Source organism: Rutidosis leptorrhynchoides, chromosome 2 (assembly GCF_046630445.1).
Source record: "Rutidosis leptorrhynchoides isolate AG116_Rl617_1_P2 chromosome 2, CSIRO_AGI_Rlap_v1, whole genome shotgun sequence".
NCBI classification, from domain to species: domain Eukaryota; kingdom Viridiplantae; phylum Streptophyta; class Magnoliopsida; order Asterales; family Asteraceae; genus Rutidosis; species Rutidosis leptorrhynchoides.
The window spans coordinates 194203755-194224073 of record NC_092334.1 but is presented as its reverse complement, the minus strand read 5'-3'; positions in this window follow the sequence as shown (position 1 = coordinate 194224073).

Below are 20319 nucleotides of genomic sequence, written 5' to 3'. Positions count from 1 at the left end.
TTTGACTCCATACACCATGTGTATCAAAATTTTCATCTATCTTTCTACCATTTAGTATCAACCCACTACAATCGGCAGATGCTAACTCCTCAGGCGTATATATACGTAAAGCCTGAGCCATGTCTAGTAAAGACATGTGGCGCATCGAACCTCCTAACAAAAATCTAATAAAAGATAGATCGGTTAAACTAGCTACCCGATCATTTAATTCTATACTACACAACAATTCTTTACACCATACTTTATATACAGGTCTACGCATGGTGAATAAACGTACCCAGTCGTTAAAAGTAGAATTACCATACTTCTGTGCAAGTAATTCCCTAATTGGCCCGGCCAATTCTACAGCTTCTAATGGTCCCCATTCTATGACCCTAGGTACCTCAACAACTTTAGAATGAAGAGTATGTAAACCCCTTTGGTATTTTGGATAATCTATCCAAAGTCTATCAAATCTCAGGTTCGGATGCAAATCTTCCAAGTGCATATCAGAAAATGTCATGACTGGATGAGGTATATCTTGTTTGTAGTAGTTATCCACCTCCTGTTGTTCCGCATTCTCAGCAGGAGCATTGCGAGCTTGGGATGAAGATTCACCCCTTTCAGTCTGCAAAACACATCAAACACAATTTTTGTGCATCCAAATATGCATTAGTGTCAGCAAAATCATCAATCAAAATAATTACAATGACATGATCAATTTATATCAAACTTAAGCTCATTTTCACATTTTTATCAAATCTACACTTTTTCAAATAAGCATATACGAAAATGTTCGCCAAGTTCATAAGCATTCAACTCAAATAACATGTCAAAATAATCATTACTAGCAATTAAACAAGTTTTAAATGGCATTATCTCTCAAAAATCAAGTTCATGAATTTTAGACTTGAAAAAGTCCACTTTAATTCTCAAAATCATGTTTAGGCTCAAAGTTTGAATCATTTAACTACCTAAACATGTTACACTACTTAATTTAGCAACAATTCATGACAAAAATCGGCCATAACCTGTTTATATCAAAAAGCCCCAAATTGCTCAAGAACACAAACCCTATATTACTCAAAATTTGAAGTTTAAGGCTTCTAATCATGTTAAATAGCATCAATCTAGGTTATACAAGCATAATACATAAACAATTTAAGCATAATTACACTAAAAAGCATCAAAATCAAATTGGGGAAAAAATTGCTCAAGAACACTAATTTTCGGATTAAATGGTGTTTAGTTGTAGAAATTTACCGTTTTTCTTGAGTAATTCCTTGATAGCATCCTTCTCAACATGATTTTAGTAAAAGATTTGATGATTAACGGTTAAAAATTGTAATTTTGGGGGTGTATTTTCGGGTTTTATTTCGCAGTATTTGGTGTGTTTGTGGTGTGCAACTGATCAGTTCTGCGTTTATATTTTTTTTCTGGATTTTAGGAACTCCGCGAGTCGCGGTATATTACCCTTCAAACTCCGCGACTCGCGGAGTTTGTTTTTTTTTTTTTTTAACATCTTATACTAATTAAAACAATTAAGTAATTATTTTTTAAATTTTGTTTCCCTTGTTATTTAGGACGAGGTCGTTTCGAATCGATGTCCTAGTCCGTCCTTCGACAAAATTTTAAAATTTGTCTTTTTGTAGCGATTGTTTTAAAAGCTAAGATTTTTGGGTTTTTTAATGTTTTTGGCATACTTTAATTCAATAAGATTAAAAATAATGATAATAAAAGTTCTCGTCCCTCCCTTGGGTAAAGCAATTTCGGTTCAAAGACCTAGTCTTCAACTTACGACGAATTTTAAAAATCATATTTTTAACTTAATGAGATAAAGTAAATTTTTGTTTTTAAATTCACACAATTTAAATATAAAATTCAAAATTAATATTAAAAATTCACACCAAACTTAAAATTTGAAATGCATAAAATTAAAAATTCATATTTTAAAAATTAAAAATTCACACCAAACTTAATTTAAAAATTCATATTATAAATTCACACCAAACTTATATTAATTTTTCAAATATTTACAATTTTAAAAATATTGTTTTTACAAAGTTTACAATATTAATTTAAGATTTAAATATTAATTTTAAAAACATGGTAAAAAATAAAATTAAAAATCTTTTTGGCTTTTTATCCCACTTTAATCAATCAAATATTATCAAAAATATGCGCGCCTCTTTTCGGTAATGTAATTTCGGTTCCAAGACCTAATTTAACTCATGACGAATTTTTAAAATATTTTGGGTTGATTGATTAAAGATATTTATACCTTAAGAATAAACGTTAAATTTCGCAGTGATGTAATAAATTTTTGAATGATATCAATAATTTCGGTCGACAAACCTAATTTTATTCAATACCAATTTAATACTTTATAGCGAACAAATTAGCATTTATTATCAAAAGGTTAAAAATAAAAAATAAAAACTGTACAAACATACCTGTGAAATAGATTTCTTAGTTATACGATCTATCCCATTCATAAGATAGTAGGTTTAATTGGTCTTCCATGGCTACATAGGCGTAACCTCGAGCATTCAGTGTCTTTTCTTCTAAACATATGAACGGTCCGTCTCTGCATAAAGTAACAAATTCGGTATTTGAATAGGTTTGATTATTTGAACATTTACCTCCATGTGACCATTTTCCGCATTTGTGACATCTTTCTAGGTGTCGTGCTCTTCTTTTCGCTGCGAATTTTGATTTTCCTTTACCAAATTGTAACTTATTATCTTCGCATCTGGATTCTTTTCTAACTCTGTCCAATCTTTCTCTGAATTACTGATACTATTTCACTCGGAAGTGTGTCATTATTACGTTTAGTGATCAAAGCGTGTAGCATTAGACCATGGTTTAGTTCACAGGAAGTCTTCATTTCCTAAAAAAAATAAAAATTCAGAATGGGGGGAGAAGACTAGTTCTTTAGGGTCTGCTAGGGAAAGACCATTCGGGTTCCATTTTCGAGAACTACACGAAAACAGACAATCTAACTCTAACATAAATACATATTATCCTTTAAAGACTTGATTCTCCCCACATTTAGTTTGCTGTGGTGTCGAAATTGTGATTAACTTCGTTGTCGACTTCCATCGGACTATCTATGTAGTGTTTAACTCTGTGACCATTAACTTTAAATTCAATCCCATTTGAATTTATTAATTCTATCGTTCCGTATGGAAAAACTCTTTTAACTATGAATGGTCCAGACCATCTTGATTTCAATTTTCCAGGAAATAGCTTGAATCGTGAATTGAAAAGAAGAACTCTGTCTCATTCCTTAAATTCTTTTGAACTTCTGATTCTTTTATCATGCCATTTCTTCGTTCTTTCTTTATAGATTAATGAATTATCGTATGCTTCATGTCTTAATTCTTCTAATTCGTTTAGTTGACTTAATCGTAGACGTCCGGCTTCATGTAAATCAAGATTACATGTCTTCAAAGCCCAAAATGCTTTGTGTTCAATTTCTACTGGAAGATGACATGTTTTTCCATAAACAAGTCTAAAAGGTGTGGTTCCAATTGGAGTTTTGTAGGCTGTTCTAAAAGCCCAGAGTGCATCCTCTAATTTAATGGACCATTCCTTCGGATTTGATCCTACGGTTTTCTCTAGAATACGTTTTAAAGCTCGGTTGGTATTTTCAACTTGTCCACTTGTTTGTGGATGATATGTGGTGGAGATTTTATGAGTTACTCCATATCTTTTAAGAACTTTCTCAAGTTGATTATTACAAAAATGAGTACCCCGATCACTTATTAAAGCTTTCGGTGTTCCAAACCTTGCAAAAAGACGTTTTAAAAAGTTGACTACAACTCGTGCATCGTTAGTTGGGAGAGCTTGTGCTTCCGCCCATTTAGATACATAATCAATGGCTACGAGAATATAGAGATTATTATGAGATTTTGGAAATGGACCCATAAAGTCAATACCCCAAATGTCAAATACTTCACATACTTGGATGACATTTTGTGGCATTTCATCACGTTGACTTATTTTTCCGGCCCTTTGACAAGCATCACAGGATTTGCAAAGAAGGTGTGCGTCTTTGTAAATTGTAGGCCAATAGAATCCAGCATCATAAACTTTTCTTGCTGTTAGTTGAGGCCCATAATGCCCTCCTGTTGGTCCTGTGTGACAATGGTTTAATATTTTACTAGCTTTATCTCCAAATACACATCGGCGTATTATTCCATCGGGACAACTTTTAAACAGATGTGTATCTTCCAAAAAATAGTGTTTTATATCACTGAAGAATTTCTTTCGTCTTTGGTACGATAATCCTTTTTCAAGGAATCCACAAACTAAGTAGTTTGCATAGTCTGCAAACCATGGAATTTCTTTATAATCTATCTTCAATAGATATTCATCAGGAAAGTTGTCTTGTATGGCCGATTCATTTAGAACTTCTAATTCGGGATTTTCAAGACAAGAAAGATGATCAGCGGCGAGATTTTCTGCTCCTCTTTTATCTCGGATTTCAATATCAAACTCTTGTAAGAGTAAGATCCAACGGATTAATCTTGGTTTAGCATCTTGTTTTGAAAATAGGTATCTAAGAGCAGAATGGTCGGTATAGACCACCGTTTTTGCTAGAACGAGATATGATCGAAATTTGTCAAAAGCAAAGGCAATAGCAAGGAGTTCTTTTTCAGTAGTTGTATAGTTCGTTTGTGCTCCTTGTAACGTCTTACTAGCATAATATATAGGTTGAAATCGTTTTTCAATCCTTTGTCCTAAAACGGCTCCCATTGCAAAATCACTTGCATCGCACATTATTTCAAATGGTAGATTCCAATTTGGTGTTATCATGATCGGCGCATTAGTTAGTTTCTCTTTAAGAATATTAAAAGATTTGATACACTCATCTGAAAAGATGAATGGAGCATCCTTTTCTAGGAGTTTATTCATAGGAGTGGCAATTTTAGAAAAATCTTTTATGAAACGTCGGTAAAAACCGGCATGCCCTAGAAAACTCCTAACTCCTCTAACATTGGTGGGATGTGGAAGCTTAGCAATTACATCTACTTTAGCTCTATCCACTTCAATTCCTTCTTTTGAAATTTTATGACCAAGAACGATGCCTTCTTTAACCATGAAATGGCATTTCTCCCAATTAAGTACTAGATTTGATTGTTCGCATCTAATAAGCATTCGTTCCAGATTAACTAGACATCATTCAAATGTATCACCGAAGACTGAAAAGTCATCCATGAAAACTTCCATGCATTCTTTTATCATGTCGTGAAAAATTGCCATCATACACCTTTGAAAGGTTGCAGGGGCGTTACAAAGTCCAAATGGCATGCGTTTGTAAGCAAAAGTACCATAAGGGCACGTGAATGTGGTTTTCTCTTGATCTTCGGGTGCTATTGGAATTTGAAAATATTCAGAAAATCCATCTAGAAAACAATAGTAACTATTTCCGGCTAATCTTTCCAACATTTGATCTATAAAAGGTAAGGGAAAGTGATCTTTTCTGGTGGTGTCATTTAATTTTCTATAATCAATACATACACGCCATCCTGTTACAGTTCTAGTAGGAATAAGCTCATTTTTTTCATTTGTAATGACAGTCATGCCACCTTTCTTAGGCACGCATTGAACTGGGCTTACCCATGTACTATCAGAGATTGGATAAATTAGACCTGCATCTAGCAGTTTAATAATCTCTTTCTTAACTACATCTTGCATATTAGGATTTAGTCTTCGTTGGCGTTGCACATACGTTTTATGACCTTCTTCCATAAGGATTTTATGTGTGCAATACGAAGGACTTATTCCTTTAATATCATGAATCTTCCATGCAATGGCTGGTTTATGAGCTTTCAACACAGAAATGAGTTGTGATTTCTCATTTTCAGTAAGAGAAGACGATATTATTACAGGTAATTCAGATTCACCATGTAAATAAGCGTATTCCAAATGGTTTGGAAGTGGCTTTAACTCTAATTTTGGAGGTTCTTCTATCGATGATTTGTATCGATATCTGTCTTCTTCTTTTAGCATTTGAATTTCTTCTGTTGTTGGTTCATATCCATTAGCTATAAGTGTAGCTAACATTTCAGCTTCATCAATTGGTTCATTACCTTCTCCTAAAGAACATTCTCCTGTTCCTTATAATTCTGGAAATTCTTCTAATAATTCTGCATGTGCATCTATAGTTTGAATATAATAACATGTATCATCTGCAGATTGCGGTTGTTGCATTGCTCTATCAACTGAAAAGGTAACACTCTCGTCCTCTATACTTAGGGTCAGTTTCTTACCGAACACGTCTATCATTGCTTTAGCCGTATTTAAGAATGGTCTTCCTAATATGAGAGGAACTTGAGAATCTTCTTCCATGTCCAGAACAACAAAATCTACTGGAAATACTAAAGTACCAACTTTAACTAGCATGTTCTCCATTATCCCTCTAGGATATTTTATTGATCTATCGGCTAGTTGTATGCTTATTCTGGTTGGTTTCAATTCTCCAAGGTCTAGTTTAGCATATAGTGAATACGGCATTAGATTTATACTAGCACCTAAGTCTGCCAATGCTTCTATTGAACTAAGACTACCCAGAAAACATGGAATTGTGAAACTTCCTGGATCAGATAATTTTTCTGGTATCTTATTCAACAGCACTGCTGAACAATTAGCATTCATAGTAACAGCCGAGAGTTCTTCCATTTTCTTTCTATTTGAGATTAGATCTTTCAAGAATTTAGCATATCTAGGCATTCCTGAAATCACATCAATGAAAGGAAGATTTACATTTATCTATTTAAACATATCCAAGAATTTGGATTGCACGGCTTCAAGTTTCTCTTTCTTCATTTTACTCGGGTAAGGAAGTTGTGGTTGGTATGGTTTAACATAAGGTTTAGCCTTAACTGTGTTATCTTCATTAACCTTTTCAACTACCGGTTCTTTTTCTTTATCTTGATCAGGTTGTGGTTCTTGTGGAGTAGGAATAGCTTCATCAGAAGTTACAGGTATTTCAGGTGTTTTAAGTGTTGTACCACTTCTTGTGGTAATGGCTTTAGCTATTTCATTCCGAGGGTTAGCGTTTGTATCACTAGGTAGACTTCCCGGGTTTCTTTCACCTATTAACCTTGCTAGGTTACTTACTTCTTGTTCCAGATTTTGAATAGAAGCTTGTTGATTTCTAAATGCTTGAGCATTTTGTTCATTAGTTTGTTTTTGAGATGTGAAAAACTGCGTTTGAGTTTCAACTAGCTTCGTCATCATATCTTCTAAATTCGGCTTTTTATCATCGGTTTGTTGTGGTGGTTTGTTTTGAAAATTAGGTCTTTGCTGATTGTAATTATTATTGGATACTTGTTGATTGCTAGGACCTTGTTGGTTGTTGTATGGAATATTTCGGTTATAGTTCTGGTTTTGATTGTAAATTGGTCTTAGCGGTTGATAATTATTCTGATAATTATTTCCAGGTCTTTGGTTTATGTATGAAATATTCTCTCTTTGTTCCATTGTTAATTCAATACTGAGACAATCTTTTGTCAAATGTGGTCCTCCACACTGCTCACAACTAATTCGTATTGAGTGAATATCTTTAGTCATCTTTTCCATTCGTCTCTCGACAGCATCTATCTTTGCGGAAATGGAATCTAAGTCATGGCTAGAATCGGCTCTAGCTGCTTTAGATGATCTAACGATATCTTTTTCTTGGTGCCACTCATGTGAGTGGGAAGCAGTGTTATCAATAATTTTGTAAGCATCAGTTTCGGTTTTCTTCATAATAGAACCACCAGCTGCTATATCTATGTCTTTCCTTGTAGTGATGTCGCATCCTTGGTAGAATATTTGTACTATTTGACAGGTGTCTAAACCATGTTGCGGACATCCTCTTAACAACTTTCCAAATCTTGTCCACGCCTCATATAGAGTTTCATTTGGCTTCTGTGTAAACGTAACAATTTCTGCTTGAAGTCTTACGGCTTTAGATGCAGGAAAGAATTGTTTAAGAAATTTTTCAACTAATACGTCCCATGTATCGATCGCCCCTTCAGGTAACGATTCCAACCAATCTTTGGCTTCTCCCTTTAAAGTCCAGGGAAATAACATGAGATATATCTGTTCATCCTCCACTTCTCGGATTTTAAATAGTGTGCAGATCCTATTAAAGGTACGTAGATGTTCATTTGGATCTTCCTTCGGCGCACCACTAAATTGGCATTGATTAGTCACCATGTGTAGAATTTGTCCTTTGATTTCATAATCTGGCGCATTAATGTCTGGATGAGTAATTGCGTGATCTTGGCCAGTGCGTTTAGCTCTCATTCAGTCTTCCATACTTAATGTGAAAGGACCCGTTCATATACATTATAAACGATTCACAATAGTTGATTACATTGCGAGGTATTTGACCTCTATATGATACATTTTACAAACATTGCATTCGTTTTTAAAAGACAATCTTTCTTTACATCGAAAATTGACAGGCATGCATACCATTTCATAATATCCACTATCCAACTATAAATTGATTTAATAATAATCTTTGATGAACTCAATGACTCGAATGCAACGTTCTTCGAAATATGCTATGAAAGACTCCAAGTAATATCTTTAAAATGAGCAAATGCACAGCGGAAGATTTCTTTAACACCTGAGAATAAACATGCTTTAAAGTGTCAACCAAAAGGTTGGTGAGTTCATTAGTTTATCATAATCATTTATTTCCATCATTTTAATAGACCACAAGAATTTCATTTCCAGTTCTCATAAATATACGTCCCATGCATAGAGACAAAAATAATCATTCATATGGTGAACACCTGGTAACCGACATTAACAATATGCATATAAGAATATCCCCTATCATTCCGGGATCCTCCTTCGGACATGATATAAATTTCGAAGTACTAAAGCATCCGGTACTTTGGATGGGGTTTGTTAGGCCCAATAGATCTATCTTTAGAGTCCGCGTCAATTAGGGTGTCTGTTCCCTAATTCTTAGATTACCAGACTTAATAAAAAGGGGCATATTCGATTTCGATCATTCAACCATATAATGTAGTTTTGATTACTTGTGTCTATTTCGTAAAATATTTATAAAAATTGCGCATGTATTCTCAGCCCAAAAATATAAAGAGTAAAAGGGATTCAAATGAAACTCACCATACTGTATTTCGTAGTAAAAATACATATAACGTCATTGAACAAGTGCAAGGTTGGCCTCGGATTCACGAACCTATATTAATTATATATATTTATATGTTGATCAATATTTGTATAGCAATTTAGGTCAGGTCATAGTGTAATCCTATCCTATAGCTCGAGTCTGACTCTACAGTATAGTAACATGTTATATTACTCATGCTCAATTAAGATTCTAGTAAAAGGTGACATGTGAAACAACGTAACACAAATGGTTTCATAATCATAAAATAGTATTTTAGGTTTTTTTTTTTTTTTTTTTTTTTTTTTTTTAGAGAAAATCAACACAAAAAGTTAACTGAAAAGTTAACAGAAAAAGTCAAAGTTCAAAGTCAAAAGTCAAAGGTTAAAGTCAAAAGTCAAAGGTCAAAGTAAAAATGAGGTCTGCAAATATATAATAACTTATACAAAAATGATTTTCGATCAAACATGACTAAACGGGCCACTTCAGCTATTTTTAGAAAAATTATCGGAACTCCGATTGATAAACGGCCAAAGATAAAAGTTACACATTACCAAAAAGATTAAGCATAAATATTACAGAAGTAAACTAAACCTAGACAACTCGTAGTTGCCAACGCGTTTTCGGCGTTTCAAAGTTAATTTTTCAGCTTTAATAAATTTACAAAAGTGACCGAGTAGCCTACTTTGGAGATTTTTAGAAAATTCCTCAAAACTCGTATTGACAAACGGTTAAAGCCTGCAAATTCTCGTTACCACAAAGATATAACATGATTTTTGGCAAGAGTAAACACATATCAGGCCGACCATGACAACTGATACAAAAATAACATTTTTAAATAAAAAAGTTTCAGCTCTTTTTAGAATTTTAGAATGTGACCAAACCGTCAACTTTGATGATTTTTAGAAAAATCTTCGAGACTCAAATTGACAAACGGCCAGAGTCGTTTGTTAGACCTTACAGCAAAGAATTCAGTGGTATTTTTTTATATATATGAAACAACGCAGATCAGCGAGAATTTCAGTTCCAGTTTCGACATTTTATCAAAATTTGCAAAACTTCTTTTGTCCATAACTTGACAACCGTTCATCGAAACGAGACGTGCTTTATATGAAAATTCATCTACTCGACGAGTAGAATCCAAATAACCACTTTTTATAACCCAGAAAATTAGTTCACTAATTATTATCAGTAATTTTAATTACGAAATTAATTATGCAATTTGTTTATTTCATAACTTTCTAACCGTTACTTGGATTCAAGTGATTCTTAAACCAAAATTAAACTATTTTTCGCTAGCTTTCCAACGACATGTATATCTTATACCTTATCTCAATCGTATATGTAACTAATTCAGGAATCAACATAACCTATCTAATGGCAATATCAAAAGTACAAGCATGCATAATCCTATATACTCGAGCACTAGTCAGGGATACACTATTAGTATGTAAAAATTAAATTATGAGTACTCACATATCAATATTGAGATTCAATATTGCAGGAAAGGTACGTAAACGCAACGGAGATGATAAACACTATATTGACCTCACGAGCATACCCATGAACCATACTCAATCACCTCCATAGCTATAACCCATAATTTCCTTAATCCTATCCCACTCGAAAAAACAACTTCGAAATCACTCGGACAGCACTCCGTCGTAATATTTTATGTATACTAATAATATCTTGAGATAATATAGAGTAAATATATATATGTAAATCGATTGAGAGAGTTTAGAGAAAACTATTTTCAAGTTTCTATGAAATAATGAAACCTATTGAATTCTATTTATAATAGATTTTTGAATTATTAAAGTGAATTATTAAAGTATGAATTATTAAAGTATGAATTATTAGAGTGAATTATTAAACTATGAATTATTAAAGTGAATTATTAAAGTATGAATTATTAAAGTGAATTATTAAAGTATGAATTATTAAAGTTAAAGTAAAGTAAAAATAAAGTAAAGGTAAAGTTTAAGTATAGTAAAAGTATAAAACTATGTACGTATAATACGCGTATAAATATATATAATATTAATTTAAATCGTTATATATATTTAATAAAATAAAATATAAATATCGTTATCTTTATCATACTAGTTAAGTAATGAGTTGTCAAAAGTGGTTCTAGATATTTATAAAAGTTATATACGTTTTAATAATAAAGTTCTTTTTAAACTGAAAACGTTTTTGTACGTTTGAAACTAAATAGATCAATCGAGTCTTTATGAGATTCAATCTTCCACTATCCTTTGTCTAGTTCTCAATGATTGACAATTTGTTCATATTTATAAATCACTTTACCATTTTCCGAATATTGTTAAAATGAAAAGATTTCTCAAATCAACGTGGGCCTTTCTACAGAGACTTGTAATCATAATTCAATATATCTGATAATTCAATCATTTGATCTTATCTTCTAATTCCATTGATAAACATTTTGAAACAGATACAATCATATAAAGTATTTAATCTTATATTTTATTTACGTTTCAAGTTATAATATATATACACATATACATATATAATCATATTCGTTTAATGGTTCGTGAATCGTTGGAACTTGGTCGAGGTTGAATGAATGTATGAACATAGTTTAAAATTCTTAAAATTTAACTTAACAAATATTGCTTATCGTGTCGAAAACATATAAAGATTAAAGTTTAAATTTGGTTGGAAATTTCTGGGTTGTCACAGTACCTACCCGTTAAAGAAATTTCGTCCCGAAATTTGAGTGGAAAGGTTGTGAATGATAATAAGTATGTTTTCATGATGCATACGGGCTGAAAATTAGAGTTTTATCATCAGCGAATAATTTGAATAAACAATCCATTTATATGAAGAGTACGAATGAAGCTAACATAGAAGAGTGAAATGAGTAAGTGTAGATTCATCTTATCATTTGACGTAGATATGATTGATTCCCAGATTTTAAGGGATTTGAAGAAAATCTTCTTAATAAGATTTTGACTCTCCGGTAATCAAGGGAATTAGGATCCGCTTTAAATGTGATCGTCCATTTTAAGTGTTCTGTCGGAGATTTTCTTATAAATTCACCTCCTTCGTTTCCTTACAACTCACACCATCTGTTGATGCATTTTATGCAAGTCCCTAGACATCTACCCACGTCCATTGCAGGTACAACAGTTTACAGGCCACCATGATTGCTCGTTATTATCCTATCCGTGTTTGTATGTGGTTACAGGAACTGCAGGAACGAGATTTAGATGTTTGACTATGTTAGACTTAGTCAGACGTACGAGTGAAGCCTCACTAGTACGGCTGACAGGCTCATACGCATGGTTGATGCTGAGCTAAGTCACAATTACAACCTAAATGATAAGACACGAGTGAGTGATCACCCGTACGGTTGATGAAGCCAACTCGTACGTGTGATGAATGAATCGTATGTGTGTGTCAACAGCAGGGGTATATAAAGTCTTATGTTCTTCATTTTAGGTTAAGCCTCTCATTTGTTACACACACTCAGATCTAGTGAGCTCCTTCGATTCTCTCTCAGTCCAAATCACTCAGGTGGTGAATAATAGCTCTAGGTGTTGATCTAATCACACTTGATTTAGTTGTGGTTTGACTAAATTAATCAAAAAAAAAAAAAAAAAAACTTAACCTATTCACTAGAGGGTTTGATTCACTTATTCTGCCATTGTGTGAGTTAAATCTATTGATTTCTAAGTTCCTAGTCATGTTTCATCACCTTCTATTCTTTCCCCCTCAACTCATATTTTAAAGTATTCATCAATATACTCCATCCAGTTCTGATTCTCGATATACTTCTAACTTTCATATCGGTCATTCTTCTTTTTCATCTACCGCCGGAAGAATCTATTTTACTTCTACTATACTCTTGGGTTTATAGTGTTTCTAGTTCTCCTATGTCTTTATATTGCTATATGCATCGATATATATGGTTTATAATTTCTGGTTTGTCGTTGGGCTTTATATGTTCCCTTATATTTCAAAGTCTCTTCTTCTGTCTTCTATAATCATTATCATTCACAGTTAATGCTCTCTTTTATTTGCTGCAATTTATACCCCAATTTCTATTTCGGAGTTTTATCCTTTCGTTTCTTCTTCTTGCGATTAAGCACCGCTTGTAATGGTCCAGAATTCACAGATATGAATTTCGAAATGAACATTGTTAATGTTCTAGGAAGGAAATTGTGATGGCACGATCTTGACTTGTCAAATTACTAAAATACCTTGGAAAAGGCCGAATCATCAAGAAATATTTTCTTGATATTTTAGAGGTTAAATAGAATACAAGAGTCGTATAACATGGCACATGATGATGTTATGATCTGTGAATCATCACGTTCCATTTAGAAACTCAGCATGACTTACTGTAATATAATCACATTGATCAAGTGTCATTATATTATACTAATTCATGTTTCAGTTCCCAACACTACTTCAAAATATTCCTATTTTAAACTTGAATGTTTCAGAATTTAGAAACTAAAATAGTTCCTTTTATGATGTAATACAAATAGCGCGAAGAGGTAAATGATTTCAAATAAGAAAAATTAAGAAAATATCTTCAGAAATATGGAGGATATTTATAATGAAAGATATGATGATATTTTAGAATTTTTAATATCAGAGGATGATGAAGAATATTGTCCGCAGGGGTTTAGAGTCAGGAGCAAGGTATTCGTTAATGACTTCAGCAGATACTGAATTATTTGGATCCTTTGAAGTCAGGTTCAGTCTTTGTAATTTGTTCACATCCTCCTTCCTACTTTGCTCAATCCGTTTTCCAGTTCCAAGACTTCTCTTTTTCTGCGCTTTGCCAGCACACCTATTCATTATCATCAAACTTTTACTGTTAAGGTCGTTGATAGTTTTTTTTTTGCTGCTTCATCAGTATTTTTCCATTTTCGGAGAACCAATTCGTAGTTCGAAGTGTTTTTCAGAATCTTCACATTCAAATTAAGTCCAGAAGATATACGTTATATATACACATATAACTGTTGGCGTAGACATGCTGCGAGATTTCAAAATACTGATTGCTAATTCCCAATGATTCGTATGGAAATTCTCATTACAAGATGCGAAGTAGTAAATGATGGGGTTTCAATGAATAATTATAATGACTTTTTGGAGAGGCTAAAGTCAAAGGGTAATGAAGTTGTTGATACATCTGTTAATAATGTGGTGGAATGTAAAAGGTTCCCTGATAACGATGGTGTATATCTCAAGGTTATAATAAGGTTAGTCTGACTGAAAAGTCGAAGTTGACTTGCTGGAGCTGTGACAAAACTGGCTACTTTGAATAGGAGTCGCAAAGTTATTTTTGCTAATAAATGCTAAAGAATCTGACGCGGATACGTTGTTTAAACTTTTACTTTGGTTTCAAGAGTTTTTTGGGTACATAACTGTGGGTAACATGTGGTTGGATCATCATCTCGATTGCTCATCATTCGAAGTGTCTTCAGAAATTTTCGAAGGGTTTGAACACAGATTGTAATCGTTAACATACATTTGATATTCTAACACAGTTTTGAAGTCAAAATATAGCTTGTGAAAAATGTAAGGATCTAAGAGTGATGATTTTGGTCATATCTCAAGTTGAATTTTGAGATTTCAAAATCAGAATATGTAATTAAATTTTGAATGAGTATGGTTGTTTTGATTTCTATAAAAAGAATGTATATTGTTGTGAAAGTAGGGAGTATAATGGATGATTTGCTGAATCAGATTTGAAGAATGTAACATATTAATTGTGAATTTATATATCTCTCGGGTATTACCTACCCGTAAAAAAAATTCGCAATTAATATTTTGTACAAAAGAATTTTATTACAGTCTTTATGAATATATATATATATATATATATATATATATATATATATATATATATATATATATATATATATATATATATATATATATGTATATTTTCTTCATATGTAACATAGATTTAATGAGTTAATGTTAAATTAAACTCATTTGATTTATGGTTGAAACTATAATTGAATATTCCCTAAAGGCTTTAAAAAGTACATAACTTTTACGCAGTATTTCTTTAATAACATTGAAATTATGAATCAATACTTCGTTATTTGTTGATGTATGATGTTCGGTTCGTGGAATTCTTGTGAATTTCGCAAAGTACGAATGATGTTATCTGAAAAGTTTCGGGTACATCGATGATGAAAGTGTAAAATCAAATATATACTTGATTTATTATGAATTGGAATTTGTTGAATTGCGACAGAGATTGTAGTTAACGCTGGTTAAGTTGCGGCCGAAGGACGTACATTATTGCATATTTGTAATATGAATTAACCGAGTAGTTAAGATTCACACACAATAACTTAGCACGGAAAGATTTATTTTTATTTCAAAATATATAAAATATACATATAATTTCTTCAAAGGGAATGAGTTAATTCTTCATAACTCGTTGATACAATATACGGGTTATTGATTCGTAATGATGTCCATAGTGATTCTTGAGCTGACGGAGTTTGTGATGTTATAGGTGTTGTTGATTCTGATGTTGACTGTACTGATGATGCTGGTGACGCTGACGGTACTGTTGATGCTGTTGGTAAAACAAGTTTAGCTTGTTAATCACACACCATTTTTGTCAGGGTTTCTACTCTTCCTTCTATCATTTTGGTTCGCTTAACTGATTTATGGTTAGGGCTAGATTAGATAATCTCTAAGACTTTAGAGATTACATAATCTGCGCGGAATGTTTCTCCAATGAAGTTATGAATTAATACTTCGTCGGTTATTGTTGTTGGTATTCCTTGGTATCTACAGGGCGTATGACATTGGTGCTCGTGGGACAGAGTGTAAAGTTGAGGTTTACGACGTGGTTGTAGTTGGGGTGGTAATGGTACTATTGGCGTTGATGATGATGTTACTGGTTATGCTGCTGATGCTGCTGCTGGTGTTTGTAATCTCTGCACCATATTCTCCAAAGCCACTACCCGAGCGCGAAGCTCGTTGACTTCTTCTATTACACCGGGGTGATTGTCGGTTCGGACGAGCGGATAAATAAAATCTAAAATTTGATGTAATATATAATCGTGATGAGATACTCTGGAAATGAGCGAGAAAATGGTGTTTCGAACAGGTTCGCCGGTAAGTGCTTCAGGTTCTTCATCAAGAGGGCAATGTGGTGGATAGAAGGGATCACCTTCTTCTTGTCTCCAATGATTGAGGAGGCTACGAACCCATCCCCAATTCATCCAGAATAGGTGATGACTGATTGGTTGATCTATTCCGATCACACTGCTTTCGGAGCTGGAGTGGGATTCCATTTCGAAATCCGAGGAACTTGAATTAATGATGAATTCCATTTCGTACGATTGAATAAGGATTTTTATTATTTTTTTTCGATATGAAATGATTTTCGGTTATCGGATGGTATTCTAATTACATAGAATATCCATATATATAGAACAAAAGATTTCGTAAATTACGGAGGAATTTACGAGATATATCAGGCAACGTTTACAGTAATAGATACGATAAGATATGATTTAGCAGATACGCTAAGATATGAATTTTTGTCTATACACTATTCATGCAATCAATGCAGCAAGACGTGTCTTAGACTAAAAATGATAAGCAGGTAATTTCCTGAGGATGATAAGTAGTTAATTTTTGACACAAAATGATAAGCAAAACTATTGACGTGCAGACACGGTCGAAGTCCAGACTCATTAATGCATCCTATCGACTTATCTGTTAGACACACTAATGCAGACCTGGTTCGCTAAGACCACCGCTCTGATACCAACTGAAAGGACCCGTTCATATACATTATAAACGATTCACAATAGTTGATTACATTGCGAGGTATTTGACCTCTATATGATACATTTTACAAACATTGCATTCGTTTTTAAAAGACAATCTTTCTTTACATCGAAAATTGACAGGCATGCATACCATTTCATAATATCCACTATCCAACTATAAATTGATTTAATAATAATCTTTGATGAACTCAATGACTCGAATGCAACGTTCTTCGAAATATGCTATGAAAGACTCCAAGTAATATCTTTAAAATGAGCAAATGCACAGCGGAAGATTTCTTTAACACCTGAGAATAAACATGCTTTAAAGTGTCAACCAAAAGGTTGGTGAGTTCATTAGTTTATCATAATCATTTATTTCCATCATTTTAATAAACCACAAGAATTTCATTTCCAGTTCTCATAAATATATTCTCAGCCCAAAAATATAAAGAGTAAAAGGGATTCAAATGAAACTCACCATACTTTATTTCGTAGTAAAAATACATATAACGTCATTGAACAAGTGCAAGGTTGGCCTCGGATTCACGAACCTATATTAATTATATATATTTATATGTTGATCAATATTTGTATAGCAATTTAGGTCAGGTCATAGTGTAATCCTATCCTATAGCTCGAGTCTGACTCTACAGTATAGTAACATGTTATATTACTCATGCTCAATTAAGATTCTAGTAAAAGGCGACATGTGAAACAACGTAACACAAATGGTTTCATAATCATAAAATAGTATTTTAGGTTTTTTTTTTTTTTTTTTTTTTTTTTTTAGAGAAAATCAACACAAAAAGTTAACTGAAAAGTTAACAGAAAAAGTCAAAGTTCAAAGTCAAAAGTCAAAGGTTAAAGTCAAAAGTCAAAGGTCAAAGTAAAAATGAGGTCTGCAAATATATAATAACTTATACAAAAATGATTTTCGATCAAACATGACTAAACGGGCCACTTCAGCTATTTTTAGAAAAATTATCGGAACTCCGATTGATAAACGGCCAAAGATAAAAGTTACACATTACCAAAAAGATTAAGCATAAATATTACAGAAGTAAACTAAACCTAGACAACTCGTAGTTGCCAACGCATTTTTGGCGTTTCAAAGTTAATTTTTCAGCTTTAATAAATTTACAAAAGTGACCGAGTAGCCTACTTTGGAGATTTTTAGAAAATTCCTCAAAACTCGTATTGACAAACGGTTAAAGCCTGCAAATTCTCGTTACCACAAAGATATAACATGATTTTTGGCAAGAGTAAACACATATCAGGCCGACCATGACAACTGATACAAAAATAACATTTTTAAATAAAAAAGTTTCAGCTCTTTTTAGAATTTTAGAATGTGACCAAACCGTCAACTTTGATGATTTTTAGAAAAATCTTCGAGACTCAAATTGACAAACGGCCAGAGTCGTTTGTTAGACCTTACAGCAAAGAATTCAGTGGTATTTTTTTATATATATGAAACAACGCAGATCAGCGAGAATTTCAGTTCCAGTTTCGACATTTTATCAAAATTTGCAAAACTTCTTTTGTCCATAACTTGACAACCGTTCATCGAAACGAGACGTGCTTTATATGAAAATTCATCTACTCGACGAGTAGAATCCAAATAACCACTTTTTATAACCCAGAAAATTAGTTCACTAATTATTATCAGCAATTTTAATTACGAAATTAATTATGCAATTTGTTTATTTCATAACTTTCTAACCGTTACTTGGATTCAAGTGATTCTTAAACCAAAATTAAACTATTTTTCGCTAGCTTTCCAACGACATGCATATCTTATACCTTATCTCAATCGTATATGTAACTAATTCAGGAATCAACATAACCTATCTAATGGCAATATCAAAAGTACAAGCATGCATAATCCTATATACTCGAGCACTAGTCAGGGATACACTATTAGTATGTAAAAATTAAATTATGAGTACTCACATATCAATATTGAGATTCAATATTGCAGGAAAGGTACGTAAACGCAACGGAGATGATAAACACTATATTGACCTCACGAGCATACCCATGAACCATACTCAATCACCTCCATAGCTATAACCCATAATTTCCTTAATCCTATCCCACTCGAAAAAACAACTTCAAAATCACTCGGACAGCACTCCGTCGTAATATTTTATGTATACTAATAATATCTTGAGATAATATAGAGTAAATATATATATGTAAATCGATTGAGAGAGTTTAGAGAAAACTATTTTCAAGTTTCTATGAAATAATGAAACCTATTGAATTCTATTTATAATAGATTTTTGAATTATTAAAGTGAATTATTAAAGTATGAATTATTAAAGTATGAATTATTAGAGTGAATTATTAAAGTATGAATTATTAAAGTGAATTATTAAAGTATGAATTATTAAAGTGAATTATTAAAGTATGAATTATTAAAGTTAAAGTAAAGTAAAAATAAAGTAAAGGTAAAGTTTAAGTATAGTAAAAGTATAAAACTATGTACGTATAATACGAGTATAAATATATATAATATTAATTTAAATCGTTATATATATTTAATAAAATAAAATATAAATATCGTTATCTTTATCATACTAGTTAAGTAATGAGTTGTCAAAAGTGGTTCTAGATATTTATAAAAGTTATATACGTTTTAATAATAAAGTTCTTTTTAAACTGAAAACGTTTTTGTACGTTTGAAACTAAATAGATCAATCGAGTCTTTATGAGATTCAATCTTCCACTATCCTTTGTCTAGTTCTCAATGATTGACAATTTGTTCATATTTATAAATCACTTTACCATTTTCGAATATTGTTAAAATGAAAAGATTTCTCAAATCAACGTGGGCCTTTCTACAGAGACTTGTAATCATAATTCAATATATCTGATAATTCAATCATTTGATCTTATCTTCTAATTCCATTGATAAACATTTTGAAACATATACAATCATATAAAGTATTTAATCTTATATTTTATTTACGTTTCAAGTTATAATATATATACACATATACATATATAATCATATTCGTTTAATGGTTCGTGAATCGTTGGAACTTGGTCGAGGTTGAATGAATGTATGAACATAGTTTAAAATTCTTAAAATTTAACTTAACAAATATTGCTTATCGTGTCGAAAACATATAAAGATTAAAGTTTAAATTTGGTTGGAAATTTCCGGGTTGTCACATAATGGTTCCAGATTCTCCATAATTGAATTTGTTGAATCGGAATCACTAGAGGATTCTGATTTAATGGTTCGTTCCTCAACAATCTCTGTTTGAATGATTGGTGGTTCCGGAGGAAAATTTAATGGTTCAGGATCTACGAATCGTTCCTGAATATTCTCCGGATTCTCAATTGTGAGGTCGGGTTCAAAAAATGGATTATCGGAAATTTGAACTGGAGTACTTGGTC